Below are 18,022 nucleotides of genomic sequence, written 5' to 3'. Positions count from 1 at the left end.
GCAAGGGCGAGTAAAAAAAAAAAAAAAAAAACCTTACTTAAGGGAATGCTCCGGTATAGATTATTGGTTATGCTTTCAGCATCGTCGTAAAAGTGAGGATTGCTCGACATTAACAATGTGAATTACAGACGCAGCGGTGATGTCGGCTTCAGCAATGATCGTTTTTTACAGTACCGCGTTCTTTACTGACACTTTGCCGAGACCACCCCCATAATTTTTTTTTTTAAAAAAGCTGCCGCTGCGGCTCTGACAGAAGAGAGTTAAAAGCAAAGACGGCTTAAGGCGCCCAGATCTCTTCCTCCTCCCTGAGAGTAATATGTTGTCAGGGCCTGAATAATACATGTGTTGGGATGCAATTAGATAATGTAATAATCATGTCGGGGGGTGCCATGTAGGTCTCATCCAGTGATCAAACAGAATATAGGTACTCGCGACGTAGGTTTATCCAAACATAAAAGGAGTTAAAGAGGTGAGCGCGGAGCGAAAATGGCCAGCGACGCCGGGTTACATGGGATATACATAACATGTGCGATCTTAGCTGCTTGCTCGGCTCCGCAAATGTCAAACCGAGCTGCTGAGAAGTTGTTTTCTGGCATTAACGTCTGCATGCGAGCAGTTGGAGTTTGTTATTCTCCAGCCGAGCCGTCGGAATAAAATGTTGAGTCTGCAAACCGCGGTTACGTAGAAATCTGCTCGCGTGATAAAGGGCGTCGCGTTCTGATAAAAAAGCGGCTCAGACAAAGAGACATTTTTAAGTGGTCTACAAAATGTGCAATTTCAGACAACGGGATAGGGTCGTCAGTTTGAGGTGAGCTAATTACAGCAGGATAAACATTGCATCGCGGTGCATCAGACGGGGATTTCCTATATCGTTGACAATATGGAAATATTCAGTATGAAACACACAATTATGTCGACCAATCAAGAACCAGTGATCCTAATGCGTCATATCAACAACATCAACACTATTTCAAACAATGACAGTCACAGATACCGGTAAGAGCAGCAGCGTCCGTCAGTCCGTCGTCACTTTTTTTAAACAAATGTTGCTTTTAAAAGTGACCTGGACAAAATCTGCTGATATGTAAAGTGGTGGGAGAAAATGATACACGCGCGCGTCACAGGTATCATATCTGCATTCCTACAGTATGTCTGATCCTGCGTTACAGATTACATGTATATGTGCTGACTTTCATGTCGAGAGAAGGAGGGGAAGCTGGCGGCGTCACAGCTGAGCGAGATGGCGGCCGAGCTCGAAACCGTTGTTCAAGGTGGCGTTTCCAAACTTTGAGCACAGACCACTGGATTTTTTTTTAACGAGACGCTATTTCCAGCTGTGTTTGTGGCATCAGCGAGGTAGATACACCGTTAGAATTTGCTGTAAGTTGTAGAGTTACCACAAAACGTCCAATTCTTGGTGTTGTTTATGATGTTCCATGTATTTTCATGGTGACTCACCCAGCAGCGGTGGTTGTCACTAAAAAATCTTCAATCCGCCTACATACCATCATTTTTAAACAAGTCAGGTTACGATGGTTTTTTTTTCCCCAGCAGAGTAAATTATTGAATGAAAATCATGGAGAGAAACGTTAAATTGGTTACATCGAAATTACAGTCATGATAATGTAAAACTAAGTTGCTGGGAGGTTATTATACTGTAAAATGAGTTTTGCGAACAATGGTGCTCGTTCTTGAACCCTAACCGAGTGTTTTTTTCTCTGCCTGAACCTGAGCAGACTATAAGCGCAACATCGTCTTAACATGAAATTAAAATATATTCTGTCATTTGTGTGTTTTATAAAAACAAACCCTCCAGCTGCTGAGGCTGAGTGAGAACGGGGGGTACTGTGGCACCTACAGCTGCCCCCTTTTAAAGGATGCTCGGAATACATTAATAATGTGCGTTATTTATTTTGAGATCTCGCATTCATTATTCATGATGTTGTTTCGGAGGGTATGAGACATCACTGCTGATATCCCGCAAGGCTCGGAGGCGATGAAATAATGTAGTCAGGTGCGTTTGCGAGCGCCAAGATGGAGAGAGGCGAGTCTGCGGGCCCGCGAGAGCATCGCACGCCGCTCGTTTCCCCGCTCTGCTCCATCCGCCCTCGGTGCCACCTCGCATCGCGTAGCGTAGGACGCCTGCATCTCCGTCTCGTGTTTGATATCCCTCTTTGCTTCTGCCCGTTTCCACTGTACTCGCCATATGCTTCAACCGCCGAAGAGTCAACGAGAGGGATTCCACAAACACCTCAGCGGCGGCCTTGTCTGCGAGATTCAAAGCAATTCATCAAATTTCACGGACTTGATAATTAGGTGCATCAATGTGTTTGCCATCCTATTAAATCTCTACTTTGATCCACACTTATCTCCAACTGTACTTCTTATCCGAGGCTTTCTCCGGCCTATAAGGGCTCGCGACTGAAGAATGAAATCTTAGTTTCCATTAGGCCACTTCTGGCTCCGGTTCTGGATCCACCAACAAATCTAAATTAAAATAATTCAAAAGCATGCGACGCCCTAATAACGTCTCTCTAAGCCGCTTCAACCGCACGGTATAATGGTTGGTGGAGACCGGATGGCTGGCTTAGTTATTGGATATTGGCTCCAACTCAAATCATTATCGAGGGATGAGAAGGCCCGCACTCACTGGAGGATGAATCAGTTGATGATCATCAAATAATCAGTGTATTACTTAGCACATCATGGCGCACCATCGTCTGTCAGTGGTCTCCTTTAAAAGGTTAAATTCGCCGATTTTCGACCTTAAGCTCTATCCATTTGAAATTGGAAATCTGCCTCGGCTTCACAGAGTGACTTTTGAAAACAGCAAATGAGCCGCTTCAGCGAAATACATTTGTTCATAAGAGGAAGAATTTTTAAATAGAATTGCCATGAGATTCATCTTATATCCGTTTATGGCTCATAGCTCATGATGTTCCTCACACTTGGGCATTGGCGAAGTTGGCGAGCTGCATGCTGAATCATTATTATTTTTCTCCTCACCGCATTTACAGCTGCTCGAGATATGGCCTGAGCTGTGTCAGTCATGAGTTCATCGGTCCACTCAGTCACCTTTCATATTACTGTTTGTTGTATTTATTCAAAGTTTCACAAAACGTCTTCAGTTTTTTCTCTGAAAAATGATGATTATTATTACTATTTTGGATCTAAAGGACATTAAATAAACTATGTGTATTATAACAATAAAAACTAAGATGTTCTGGACACGTTCTTTCCCCCTTCACTTGCAATGATGTACTTAACTTATTTCAGATGCCATTTTGGACTTGGCCCACCTCCATGTGCTGGGCAAGTTCTGGATATGCGGGTGTTGGGGGGTCAGGGGGGTTCAGGAGGTTGCACGCAATGCATTCTGGTACACGTAGGTCGGCTATGAAAGCAGGAAAAACGATAATAACCCAACTGTCTCCGTCACTGAGGAATTTACTGCCTCAATGATTGTCATTTCCCACCAACGCTGATCCACATAAAGCATGGCACATTTCTCCTTTAACATGTGCACGTGAATTAGCATTACTAAACACATGGACACTCCAGACTGGAGCACATAAATGGTATTATTTCCAACTGGACGCCTGTTTGACTGCATTTCTAACGGTTTCTGTATTTTCCAAAGACACTGAGCAGGACCTCACACTGGGAATCTTGAACATCCATTCAGGCATACTTCCAATGAGGAAGGTCCAAATAAGCACAGAGAGCTCTCTCCCACTGCGCCTGACTTTTGAGTGGTCTGTTTAAATATGCAAAGAGCCTCGGTTCGATACAACAGACGGGGGGAGCAATTTCACCAAATCCATAAATATGCATGGTATATCTCAAAAGGGAGCTTTTCGATTGTGAATACTTCTTAAAACAATGACCATCTTTTGAATTATTGCACCTAATAGAATAATATAACATGTATAATGATGGAATAGAATAAAAAATGCGACGTTGAATCTTTAACGGGAGATTTACTGAAGCTGTCATTGTCTAAAATCAATCTCATGGTTTTGATCAAATTTGAGATCAGCATTCAAATTTATGGGAAAAAACTAATATTGAAACTTACGGTTCTCATTTGAAAGGATTTACACTTCTGAGCAATTCATTTTTTTCTCCAGGATAATTTGTGCTGAAACTTAATTTTAAATGGATTAAACTGCTTTTGTTGTGACCAAACTGTTCCACCTGCGCCCTCATTCCTCAAAAGACTAAATCAAGAGAAAGAGAGAAAAAGACGACATGAACAAGTTTGACCTTAAGACGGCTCCGAGCTCATGCCCCCCCCCCCCCCGACGATCTGACAGCGAAAATAAAAGTTTGATTCACGACTTCTGAAGAGCTCCATTATTCAACGAGAGAACATTTCAGAGGAAAGTCAGCGACTACAGATGAAATGTTGCAAGACGTATTGCCATTTGAACACTTGCCAGTGTTTGGCCATATGGTAAAATACAGTCGGAGCAAACACGCTCCGACAAACTGCGAAACTCCGTAGTTTGCCCACATTGAGGCGAGGTGAGGTGTGGTGGCTGAAACGTCGGGGCACCGAGACATTTTACATTCCCTTCAGACTGCGTGCAACTTCTTTTGTGGGTCACGACTAAGTGCAAGTATCAGAATTTTGTGACGCAAAGATGATGTAGGCAGCTGAAATATGCTGTGTAAATTTGATGGGAAGAGAGGAAAAAAAAAAAAAAGTATATTGGTGCTACAGAGCATGACGAAACACGGTTTAGTACAATAAAGGGTCCATCCAAAACATGTGTTTGATAGTTGGCTGCTCTCTCAACATCGCTGGTTTATACTTCAGCTTGTGCACCATGGTTCAAAGATCTGTTTTTTTAAAACCTCATGTCCTGTAAGTTACAGTTGGGTGTGTAGGAAAACACATAACAAACACACGTTATAAGTATAATCAAAGCAGAAGTGAAGAAGCAGTTAATTGTCAACATTGCAGTTCAGAATATGAATTGAGTATTTTCACATGTCACATGAACTAAAACTTCAATGTGAGAATAACTTAATGCTGTATGTGAACTGGGCATTTTTATTTTTTCCAAGTGATTGGCCTTTTTTTATATACACCAATGGAAAAATGTCCTCTTTCCCCTAATGTGAATTATGTTAATAGCTTTTTTTTTCACATGTGGAACAAACGTATAAAAGTACAAAAGTACGATTGGAACAACTGATGTACATTTTCATTAGCTAAATATAAAGCTTCTCGGAGAAATGTGAAGCCTACTCTGGTAAAAAAAAAAAAAAAAAATAGTATTTTTTATTGTATCAAATGTATAATTTAGCTACGATCACATTAACACAAGTATACTTTCACTTGATTGTGCTCATTTTAAAGCAATTCAAAATGCACATTTGAAGAGTGTACTTCAAATAATGTCAAGTCAAGTTCAACTTTGCAAATATACAAATTTAACAATACTTAACGCCATATTTTAGTGTATGTTGTTGTAAGTATATGGTAAATTATACATGTGTAAACCTAAAGAAAAACAAAACAAACAGTAACAGACAGTAAATTAGCATGCAGTTGTTTCCCCAGAAAGCAAAACCTGCAGGGCAGGGAGCGCCGGTTGAGAAATTAAACACTGCACAAATCACAAAAAGGGTCAAAGCAAATTGGCCCCTTGGCGTCTTAAAAGGTGGCGCTGGGAATAAAACACACAGCCGCCCACTGATTCTATCAAAATGATGGAGGAACAAAAGGATTTGGACCCAAAAGCCAAAGGTAGACAGAAAGGAAAACCAAATGTGTGGAAACTGGCCAAATAAATATCTCAAACTCACTCAACTTTTTTCAGTCAAACGGAAAACACAGAGAGCCAACTGATGACTCCCTGGAGGCAAACGACAAACTGAGCAGGCGAACTGCAACCCTCTGATAAAACCTCCCAGCTCACTGATTGCAGTCAGCTGAGGCAGAACATCACAGGCGAACCCAATAACTCCTGATCACCTGTGGACCTCCGATCGCAGTCTGTTGCTGTGTCTCAATTCAGGGTCTGCATCCTTCGGAGGCCGCATTTGAAGGCCAATTACGTCACTACGCCGCTCGACGGCTGTCCCGATTCGAAGGCTCCTGCAAATGCAGCCCACAAATGAGGCTTTCTTTTTCCTGGTTTTGGAGGATGCACCGCTACTATCCTTCATGGCCTCACATATCCCAAGATTCTTTGCGCTCCCGAAAAAGAAGAACGAAAGAGAGAACATGGTGACATCGTGTGGTGTAGATCGTCACTGTTGCGAGCCTGGGCGGCAGAAATCGCGACGTAAGGATAAAACATCTGGTGATGCAACCAGGAAATGCTCCAAAGTCTAGACCGTCCCATTTAACAACAGCTGAAGTGGTTAACAAGGTCTCTCCGAAGGACTCGCCTTCGAAGACTGCACAGGCCGGGTCCTTAGAAGGATGCAGACCCTGAATTGAGACACAGCACATGACACTATTCACATGTCTTTGTGATACACTGGTGCGTTCTCATCTTGTACCTTCATCTAACTTAGCATAGGCATATTCTAGTAGACTTACAAACAGTGTACTTCAATGTGAATTTATTCTAAGTTGCACTTCCTTTAAAAAAGTATACCGAATTGCATATACGTTGTGCCAAGTCTAATAGGTGCTGGACTTGTTTTAGTGGAGAGGAAGATCAATCCTCACACACACACACACACACACACACACACACAAAAAGAGCTCAGTCCTTTGGCCTCAGACCCGAGGATGAAAGATGTGAACATGTGCCAGAAGCTCCACGTTCCCCGCGGTAATGAAATGCATATTCCACAGAAACATCCACCCAGGATATCGACTGTAAATGAAGAAATGAAGTATCGAGCACTTGAGAGATTATCATGCAGAAGCCGGAGCCATCTCCCAGCGCTTTTATTTCAGGAATTAAGACGGAATTTATTAGTCATTAGCGGTTTCCTCCATCATTCATTACGCGTTTTTTTTATACGTCCCAGTGAATATTTTTAATGTCCTCGTCTCAAAATGTGGAGCGCTCCCTGCACGTTCATATGTTGTTTTTTTTGGTGTTCCGGGACAGTGGAAAACATCACATCGAAGAAAACGGCTGCAGAAATGGATAAATGACAAGAACGTTGATTACTTAAAAACAGCAAGTTTACAAATACACACCTCTCCTTTATCACAGTGACAGGTGTATTTTTAGAACTAATAGCGCAGTCCCTGTGGAAATGCTTTGTAACGATAAAGTCAGACGTCTCATGTCGAGCATGACTGGCTGTTTCCTCTGCAGGTGAACAAAAGCCCACTGAGATATACTATGACAAAGCGCTGATGGAACGTAGACGGATCTCGACGGGAGAGTTTTTTTTAAACCGAGTATGTTTAGCATACTGTTCGGTGTGTGTCTCCTCCCACTGATAGTTCAGCATCAGCATGCTGCACGTCTTCTAACAACTCCCACATTCCTGTTCAAATTGTCTATTAATGCTCAACCATTAAAGGCTTACTAAGTTTGCCACGGAGAAAATCTTGACTGACAATCAGAGGATAAAGCTTTAAGCGTGACATAAACCTTGTAATCCCGTATCGTAGAAGCTTTAGACTTGGTTTAACCTCAGTTTCAGCTTGTTTATCTCCTTGGCTGTGTCTCTGTTCGTGCAAAACAAGCGGTGCTCCAGACAATGGCGTACCTATTCACATGTGAGGCAGGGAGCAGATTTGCAGCATCTGGATGTGACAGACGATCCCCTCTCGCTCTAATCCTCGGCACGGTTGTCTTTCTGCACAGACACATAGGGGGATCGAGTGGGCCATCCATTCACATCCTGCCTGCCATAGGGCAGATAAACAGAAGAAAACAGAGATGATGGCCACATAATCGATAAGATTATAAGGAGCTGCACATTTCGTTTGTTTTTTTTGCATTTTGTTAGCTGGGAAAAAAAAACACGGCTCACGTTTTTTTGTGGAACGGCGGGTGATTAGCTCTGGAATGAGGAGTTCTCTCTTTAGGCAGGTATCACAAAAAATGTCAAAATGCGTGGGAGAGTGAGTGTTCACGCTGATGATTGTTGCACCAGCTTTAACTTGGCTGTGTGATGCAATCCACACATGCACTCCTCGAGATCGCAAAACACCACAAATCATGAACAGCTGCAGCAGTTCACTTTAAATAGCCTACATGCATTTGTTCTTTTTTTTTTAACAATTACATTAACTAGCACCTATAGTATATCTGCTGACTGATACACATACCGTCATTTATTTAATGCATTTATTTATATAGTGCTTCTAAATGGGGGGATTTGAAGTACAGTGTTGCCAAACTACTGTCGGCTAACAGAAAAGACGGCTGAAATCATAACTGCCAGATACCCCAATCTTCTTTGAGAGGTAAAATGCAACTTTAAAAGGGGATAAAGAGTCCAGCCAGAGCTTTATTTGGCTACTGCAAGGTATCACCTTGAAAGGTGGGAAATAATTGAACACCATGAGGTTCACTCCTGATTACCTTAATCGTCTTTCTCCTCGAGAGGTCGTTTTACAGTCTGGTTAACTACGGACAATAAGAATCAATGGCTGGTAAATGATGACATTCATAAGAGCTGCTTGTGGTAATGTCTAATGGGCAAGCTAACACTATTTTAAAGAGATTAGCAGGATGAGGAATAGAATATGGAGCCAGATGTGACATGGCATGAAAAACTGTAACCATTCAACACAGCGGATGGCTGGAAAGTAATTCGGCACCTCTGCTCCTGCTGCACTTATGAAACGGTCACTTCATGATTACTTTTTAACCTTTTTAACCATTCAAATAAATCTGACAGATCAGATGGTGCCTTATTAAGTAATGCCAGTCAATCTGCATTAGTAATACACCGGGTTTGGAATTATCCCAATAGATGGCTGGTTTTTGGTGGTTTCAATATTTAATGTTTCTTGGTTCATTAAAGGAAACATATAATGCTCATTTTCAGGTTCATACTTTTATTTTGGTTTACTACTAGAAGATTTGTTTTAACTACTATAATGCTCAAACACATCAGTTTTCTGCGTGTTGTCCACTACTGCACCACTGAATTCCTCATCTGTCTGAAACCCTCTGTCTCTTTAAGGGTACCCAGTCTCCTCTGATTGGTCAGCTCACACACGCCCGAGCTAGCAGCACTAGCAACAACAGAGCAGCTGCGCTAAAGGTAAATGCTAAATTCTTACGTGCCAAACTAGCTGCCAGGCGGACAGTCTGAAAATTTGTGACACGGTGGCATCGTGTGATGAATTATAGGTGGGGCTACTGATGAGGCGTTTCAGGAGCAGTGTTTTCTGTGGGAGAGGGGAGCTTCTGTTGGTGCTGAATTTAGGCTACTTAAATTTTAAGACTTTTAACATGCAAACAAACCTATAAAAACACAGAAGGTCTTCTTTAATGGCGACCATTTTGAGTATTTTATTGTCACACAATTAATTCTTATCATTTTTTATGACGATAAAAGGCTTTTGATGGCCCTTTTTTCACGATACGTAAAGGCAATATAATCATTCTGTATTGATACAGATATTATATCGCTGCATGATTCACGCTAAATGTATTTGATTACCTGCTTTTTGTATCATTTTAATGGTATACAGCATGAATCCCCCTGTAGGCGTAAACAGTGTTCATGCACTTTAAAACCCAAGATAAAAACAGGACTTTATTGCATCATTAATTTCTCATTTTGTGCAAAACTTGAAGCACTTTACTTGGTGTGTGTGAGACACAAACACAAACACACACACGCACACAAAACATCCACTGTACAGTCAATCCTCTCTGCACAATACAATAAAATTCAATTGCACTGATCCGTTATTGTTCTGTCATCAAAACAGTTTTTCATTTCAGGCTGGACGCGTTTGAGGAAAATATATTTAAGTGATATCCTTCCTACAGTCCAATATATTCAAAGCTTCCTGCGATATGTGTCCGCACTTAATCTAAACACACATGCAGTCCAGTATTTCAGACAAGTGCGCCTTCCATTCTGAGTATACATTATTTCTGCAAATGTACAATCAATATGATGAACTGGGGTCGATATTTTAACGGCTGTGGACAGAAATGCGGTGGGCATTTTGTATTGTGTTCCCTATGAAATGTAAGATTGCTCCTGGGCACTTTTTCTGTTAGCTTCAGCTGAAGAGCTGCTCCACTGCGCTGGAGTAAAGCTGCTGGCCAAAAAAACAAACTAAAAAAAAAACCCACTAAACCCACTTGATCTCTGCCACTTGCAGTATGAATAAAAACACAATATGAAAAATACTGTATTTCTGTTTGGACGAGGAAGAAAGCGCGCCGGGTAAATAGACCCCCGTGCCAGGAAATTATTCACGGGCTGGAAGTGAAGCTGACCACACAAAGTCAGGAGTGCAAAGCAAAACTTTAAGCTGCTTTGGAAGACCTGCGACCTTCTGTCTGTCTAAATAGCAGTCAGCTGTTCTGCAGTCCTTACATTAAAAGTTGGTGCTATTCGGAGCAAAGAACGGATGCATTTAAATAACAAAAGGTGTTATTTTTATTTAGGACAGAACAGTTGTACTTGCCTGTTGAACAAGGCGCAAGAAAAAGAGAAGACAGAATTAGACATAAAACAACTGACCTTTTTCTCTCTGGCTTGAGTTTTGCTTAATTAATAAGGCTCGGTGTTCTATAATAAACAGCAAAGCCACATGCTGGAGGCTAGATTTCTACTCTATATTTAATCTAAGTGGAGGAGCTCAGACTGACCCTGAGTGGATAGCATTGTGCAGAAGCCCGCAGACACCGGCGATAAGCTTTTTCTCCAAACTCTCTGCCAGCAATTTAAGCCTTGCCCTTTGCCATAATCCCTCCCAGACTCGCCACTGGCTGACATGCAGAAGAGTATCTATCCTAAGTCAAGTTCCCAAACTGTGCCCCGCTGATAATGTCCTGGAAGCCAAATGCCAAAGTGAATGAAACGTAAGCATTGTAATATTGCTGTTTCATAATATGCCTTAATGTGTTTGTTTTTTTGTTTTTTTTTACAGATATAACATTCTAATTGTAATTTTCATGTTACAGAACACTAACAAAATGCTTGCAAACTGAGAGCTCTTATCTTATCTGGTATTTCTCCCTTTGTTTTGATGTACAGCAAAACTGTAGTCAGTGAGACTGTCTTATCTTTATACCATCTATAGCAATACAGATGAGCTTGCATGTGCATTTACTGTTAAATGATTTATTTACTATGAATCCGCTTCCATGTATTATTTACTTTGGTTCAAGCTAATTGTTCCGCGGAACGTGTTTCTCTTCGGATCCGCCCTGAGATCAAAACTCAGCGACAACAACACAGAAATCGCCCGTATCGCCCAATAACTGTATTTAAGAACAATACAGGCATGCTTAACAATCAGTGCCTTTAACAAATGCACCAACTGGAACACTGCAATCAAACAAATCACAGTTATTGTTTGAATATAAACATTGGGTTTTCTTATTGTTGTTTTGATAATTTGACATCTGGAATAATATGTAACAAGAGCAACAACACCCTATCGAAGCCACAGAATCAAATTCAGTTACTCAATTACTCTATTACGGAATAATGCACGCATGCTTAACAATCAGTACCTTTACAATTGCACCGACCTCAATACCGCAATTAACCAAATTATATGTTATTTTTTTGAATGAATTAAAGCCTTTTACAAGATTTGCATCCATCTGAGTCAGCACCAACAGCAGCACCAAAACCTTATCCAAGCCACACAATCTAATAAGGAAGATCAGGGAGTGAATGGTATTTATTATTCTTATTACTTATTTACTGATAATCAGCTCGCTTGTATTACTTACTTTTGCACAAGATAATTGTTCTATGGAACTATAACACACAGATATCAAATCTGTCTTATACAATTACAGTAACTCAGGACAATACACGCATGCTTAACGATCAGTACCTTTACAACTGCAGAACTGTAATCAACCAAATTTGTGGTTAAATTTTGATAAATAAAATCATTTTCCATGGTTTGCAGCGACCCAATTTACATTCTGAGTTTGTTTTATAATTTGGTTAACACCCAGAATAATGTGTAATAGCCAGCAGCAACGACGCCTTACTGAAACTGCAGAAACTAATAAGGAAGATCAGGGAGATTAGTGCTTTGTTTTCATAGGCTTTTGACAGCAGGGAGTTTACTTTTCATCAAATCCCAGTATAAAGCGCAGATTTGCTGCTACTTGTGGAAAGAAGCACATCTTTACCATTTACCAGCACTTCACCCCTCGAGTAAAGTGGATGCCTCGAGGTGGTGGTGCATGCACGGACTGAAAACACAGAAAGAATCAATTTTTAAGATCAAGGTTTATACATCTCTCCGTATACTTTGACAAGCCGCTGAGTAATTCGGCTCTGTTGTGGTTATTGTTTCTCTGATTTCAAGCACACAGCATTTTCAGTCGTATCCCTGAGTGACAGTTTGGATGTTTTGACAGTAAGTGGTTTGGGTTTTAGTCTTGTGAGTGAGTAGTAATGGAGGGAGCTCTCAGTAAGTCAAACAGAAGCATTTTAAAACCAGTATGATTTTGTTTCACCGAACACAACAGTGGAAGACAATTTAGTTGTCCTCCTCATTCTGGATTCTTCTCCTCTCAGACAGGAGCCTGCGTTTTGTGCTACAGGCGAGAGTGATGGCCCATCAGCTTGTAGTTTATATTGTAAAATAAAGGCTATCTATGAATAGTTTCAGCTAAATGACTGCTGCAGCAATAGTTTTATTGCTTTTATGTGGTTATAATAGCATTTTCTGCATGTATGTATAAAGTTAAGTTCATCCAAAAAATGACAAATCGGTCAGTATCATACACACTTGTTCTGATGCTTCACAGCAAAACACCATTGCATCATTTTCCGAAACAACTTAGGTAACAAGGAATCTGTTATGAAATGTAATAAAACAGCCCCCAAAGATCCACACTGCTCCGGAGGTCCTGAAATCCCAAATTGATGTGAAAAGAAGTTATTTTCACCTTTTTTAAAGCCAAAATCTGCACTGTAGCTGCTAAGCTAACAGTGCTAGCACTTCCCTGTCTGAAGTGGCTGCATTATTTTGACAGCACCAACAATGTAAATAACATAATTTACATCAATCTGGTATGGCAGATGAGCTACATGGATCCATTTCATGTCACCTTTTGGTTGTTTATTGCGTTTAGAAAAAAAGTCTTCATCTTCTTCAGTTGAAGTTGATTTATCCCTAAATGAACATCCCTTGGCAGTTGGGCTGCAACTAACAATTATTTTAATAACTGATTTATCTGTAGATTATTTGTTCAACTAAGCGATTACGGATCAACGGTATTTCAAAAAATAGTGAACAAACACTCGAGGTGATCAGAATATTCAGTTGTTTCCCAACACAAGGTACAAAACTTAAGATCTTCAATGAAAACTGAAGAAACACTGCACATAAATGCTTATACTGGGAAACACAGAATGTTGGATTGTTTTACCAAAATAATTAGCTTGTGATAAGTGCGTGTGTGTGGGCTTCACAACCTGTGCTTGAAAACGGTCCATTATCGAAGTGGCTGCAGATCAAAGAAACAGTTTCCTTTATTTATCGCATAAAAGCAAACTTACCACTTTGTGCACTTATTCTCTGTTGATCAACTGATCACTTGATCAAATCATTAAGTTCTACAAGGTACACTCTCACATATTATACACACATACAGTTATAAGAAATGCTTCCTATACACTGCACTTGAACCAAACTCAGAAAAATGTGAGACAGTGAAAGGCTCAAAACAAAAGAAACTGTGTGAGGAGCCGTCCATGATGTGTGGAGCTCTACCATCCTGAAAATATATGGCTCAACCCCCACAGTTCTTTTTCAAAAGCCCTTTGGACCATGTGTCACAACACATCTTTTGTGATATCTTTTTCTTTGTACCCCTCCGCAGATTGATAGCCTGGTGACTCCACTGAGCGAAGCTCAGAATGAATCATATAAAAAGCTACCACCATGTCCAGAGCCCAGCCGTGTCGCCACTCTACGAACATCATCACACGCTCTACTTTAGAGGCGAGGCTGGAGCTGTTTACAGGAGCATGCCTGCCATCTGAGCATGTATCCGATTCACTTTGGCCGCTGAAGGACCATCTTTGTCGAGGACCTGCACTTTTGTTCACTTTACACATCAATTTCACAATTTGTTCATGTCCAGCCAGTAACCAGAGGAAGAAAGACAGATTCGGTTTAACATGTTTTTCAGGTTTTATACTGAATAACGCTTTAAAAAAAGTCTGGAAGAAAAGAAGAAAACACAATGGAAAACATGAAACACAGTCAGAATCTCGAGCCTGTGTGCTTCACCAAGTCTTAAACAGTCTGAGTGAAGCTTTCGGTAAAAAAAATAATACATTTCTGCTACTTTGCATCCCTTTCTTATGTTTTCGAAGTGCTCAGATGTGTGGGCCAGCGGCCTGCTCTGCAGCCCATGAGACGGAAAAATACATCATAGCAACACACACAGCTTGAATATGCTACCCCTGTAGAGCGCCAGAACTATTGGAATTACTGTATATGGCTCTGATGAATCATTTAAAGCGTTCAGTGACACAGCACAGAAACTTAAGTGCAAGAACGTCTCAGAATTAAAAGACACATGTATGTATGTGTGTATTGGTACGCAGATGTTAAGGTTTGGTAAGTACCTCCCTTTTGGGATCAAGGTTTGGTAAAGTTCTGCATAATGTCTATTTATTTTCAACAGTCAGCGGTGCAAGTTACAGTTTCAAGTTGTTTCCATGTAGTTTAACCAGAAAGAGGTGGTACACTCTGCAGGCAAAGCAAGGCGACTTTATCATACAGCATCAGTCAGACACGAGGCAATTCAAGGTGCTTCACAGGGCCATAGAAAACCATAAATAGTTATGGATTAGAAAAAAAAAAGGTTTCAATCATCGTTTGAAGGCATGTGATGTTTTAAGCCCCGATTTAAATTGTGTGGACCTCGGGTATACAGGAGGGTTGTTCCACAGGCAAACTTAAAGCTGCTTAAGTAATAAGCTGTAATAAGCAGTAAACAGTGAGCTTGCATTCTGGCTTTGGTAATATTTTTGTATATTTGATTTCTTCTAGATACCATTTGCTTGGCCAATGTCTTTCACATGCAGAGGCTGCTTTAAAACAGCGAGCAGAAGTCATCGGACTCCTGTTTCTCGCCTCGCTCCGGTGATTGACACATCTGGGTGATGCCATCTAATATGCATTAGTATGTTATAGGTGCTTTCCACAGCTCACATCCAGCAAACACAGACAGTCCGCCTTTCGTCCACTCCGCCACTCGCTGTCTGAACTTTTCCTCCCACACAGTTGATTTGAAAGAACGGGGCAGGACCTCGTGCTCCGGTGTCTTGTCCGAACTCGCCACAGCTCATAGCAAATCGCGATTTCATCTTCGTCTTGTTTTATTGTGTCCTCTCCAGCCTTCGTTGTTTGATGGTTTGTTCAGAAACAGCTTTTTCAGCTGCCAGTTACTGGATTGGATTGTGGATCAGAACAGTTATACTCTCGCCCATTGACACAGGCTTCATATGAGTGCACTCACCAAACCTAGGGGTCTGCATTGTGTTGATTTGGGATGAATATGTATGTACTGTCATATCCCTTCTCGGGCCTGATCCATTGCGTAACGATAATCCTGACAATGATGATAGATTCTCACACATCTCTACTGAAGGTCCAAGTTATTGTAAGTGCATCCGTGTATGTTGCGTGTCATTTCGACTGACCAATCACACATTGGTCACAACACCCAAACCCAATCAAGTATCTCTGTTAAAGGGATATTCCGGTGTAAGTTTAATCCATGGTCTAACACACCGTGAAACTGTGTTAGACTCCCTCTCGAGAGATCAAGTTAGCAGACCCCTAATTTACAGAGTTTTATCAACCTCAGAAACAACCGCACGACAACAATACACTGCAGTAAATGGATCCAAATATAAACCGCCAACAAAAAGCAACAAATAATGCTCAGAACAGCACCAAACTTCAGCAACAGTACAAATAGGGTCTCAGCACATAGTCCGGGGCATCTAACCTCCGCTAGCTTAGCTGGATTTCTACTGAAAAGCTGACTAAATTTACCACTCTTCTGCAGCAGCTTCCTGTTGACGGGAAGTCCCGACGAGTCGATTACCGAGTGCAGTAGAGTTCCGCGACTCATGGATGAAAATGTATGATTATGACTCCATGGAAAAGCAATCAAAGTTCATATGTGTCTTACCTGCCAGTTTATAACAGTTATTATCGAGAGCGGACAGGGAAAAGAACGGAATTGAGCATTTCTAACCGCACTCAGTAATCGTCGCGTCGGGACTTCCCCGACCCGGAAGCTGATGGAGGAGAGTTGAAATCTGTTTTTAGCTTCACAATAGAAATCCAGCTAAGCTAGTGGAGGTTAGATGCCCCAGACCATGTGCTGAGACCCTATTTGTACTGTTGCTGAAGTTTGGTGCTGTTCTGAGCATTATTTGTGGCTTTTTGGTGGCGGTTTATATTTGGATCCATTTACTGCAGTGTATTGTTGTCATGTGGTCGTTTCTGAGGTTGATAAAACTCCGTTAATTAGCGGTCTGCTAACTTGATCTCTCGAGAGGGAGTCTAACACAGTTTCACGGTGATTTAGACCATGGATTAAACTTACACTGGAATATCCCTTTAAATATTGTTGCTGCCTGCACGTACTGTACTCTACTCAACCCACAAAACCACTGGTACTGGTTTAAAACCTGCCCTTGTTGCTTCCTCATAGTCAGAAGTGATTGTCCGGGAGCGACATTATTTATGACGCTCCAACAACAACACCACCGACACAAGTCACAAGGTTATGACATCACGACAGCGTGACTGGTCATCTGCAACAAAATTTATGATGTGCTGGATACGCCGACACAGTGACACCGCATTTTTTCCTTTTTTTTTTTTTTTTTTAACTGCGATTATATTTTCTGCATGGTGTATTCTCTCCCTCGTGCTGTAGCATTCTAACCTTGATGTGGGAGGACAGGATTAATTAGAGGACATTATCTACTGTGCAGTCCTGTTTTTTACTCTGACCTTGCTGACGAACCTCATGTACAACTGTAGCGGCCAGGAGCATAAAAGCTGGAAGTCCATTAATGAGATACATACTATATTTCTTTATCCGTGGACCTGATGCACTGTAGCACTGTGGTTATATAACAGTGCAGCAGAAACACAGTCCTATAATCAGTGTCATGGCCCGACGGTGGGTGAGTTAAACCTCTCTCCTTGTCTCTGTGTCCCTCTGTCACTGACTCACACACATGCTTCAATAAGCATTGTACACTTAAGAAAGCAGATTTGTTTAATACAAGCTGTTGTCCCACAGCCACAGCTGCAGCCATGCAGGGCTTTTGTATGAAGCAAAGCGCTGAACTCAGATTTGCCAAGTCACCAGCTGAATCACTTTGCAGCAGAAGCCCCGTGGCCCCTTTCAGAATCCAGCAGTCTGCAATAACATCATGGCCTCAGTAATCTGGGGCCATTTCTGAGTGAGTGTGCACCAGAAGATGTAATAAGCTTAGATTTTGACATGACAGTGGGACTTAATGAGCGGTGGGTTCATTTACAGAACAAGTGGATCTATATACTATACAGTGAATCCTGGTTTCTCAATCTTTACCCATTTGTGTTTCTGGAAATTCCTCTGGTCCGACCAGATTTCTGCCCTTTTTTTTGGTATTATTCCTGGTGGGAGGTCCATGTAGACTATTATATGTAAATTATATGTTTTCTTTTCATTAAAAACAACAAAACAACAAACAAATGTAAATTTTTAAATAATTAGTCGTACTAGAAGTCATCAAGTGACCTCACACAAGCTCCTAAACCCCCCTGTGTAGTTTCAGGCTGAGACCACGATCAGGCTGGGGAGTACGGAGCCTCAAAGTTAAAATAACAATGAGT

The 18,022-nt window shown here is 41.3% G+C and overlaps 1 protein-coding gene across 1 annotated transcript in view; it reads right to left on the bottom strand.

Moving 5' to 3' along the window:
- Positions 1 to 18,022, bottom strand: part of lrrc4ca (leucine rich repeat containing 4C, genome duplicate a) — a 178,599-nt gene that overhangs the window by 61,438 nt on the left and 99,139 nt on the right. The gene's annotated exons all lie outside the window — the stretch shown is intronic.

Source organism: Sparus aurata, chromosome 8, assembly GCF_900880675.1.
Source record: "Sparus aurata chromosome 8, fSpaAur1.1, whole genome shotgun sequence".
Lineage (NCBI taxonomy): Eukaryota > Metazoa > Chordata > Actinopteri > Spariformes > Sparidae > Sparus > Sparus aurata.
Note: the sequence above shows the minus strand (reverse complement) of the source record. Positions and strands in the feature narration are given on the sequence as shown.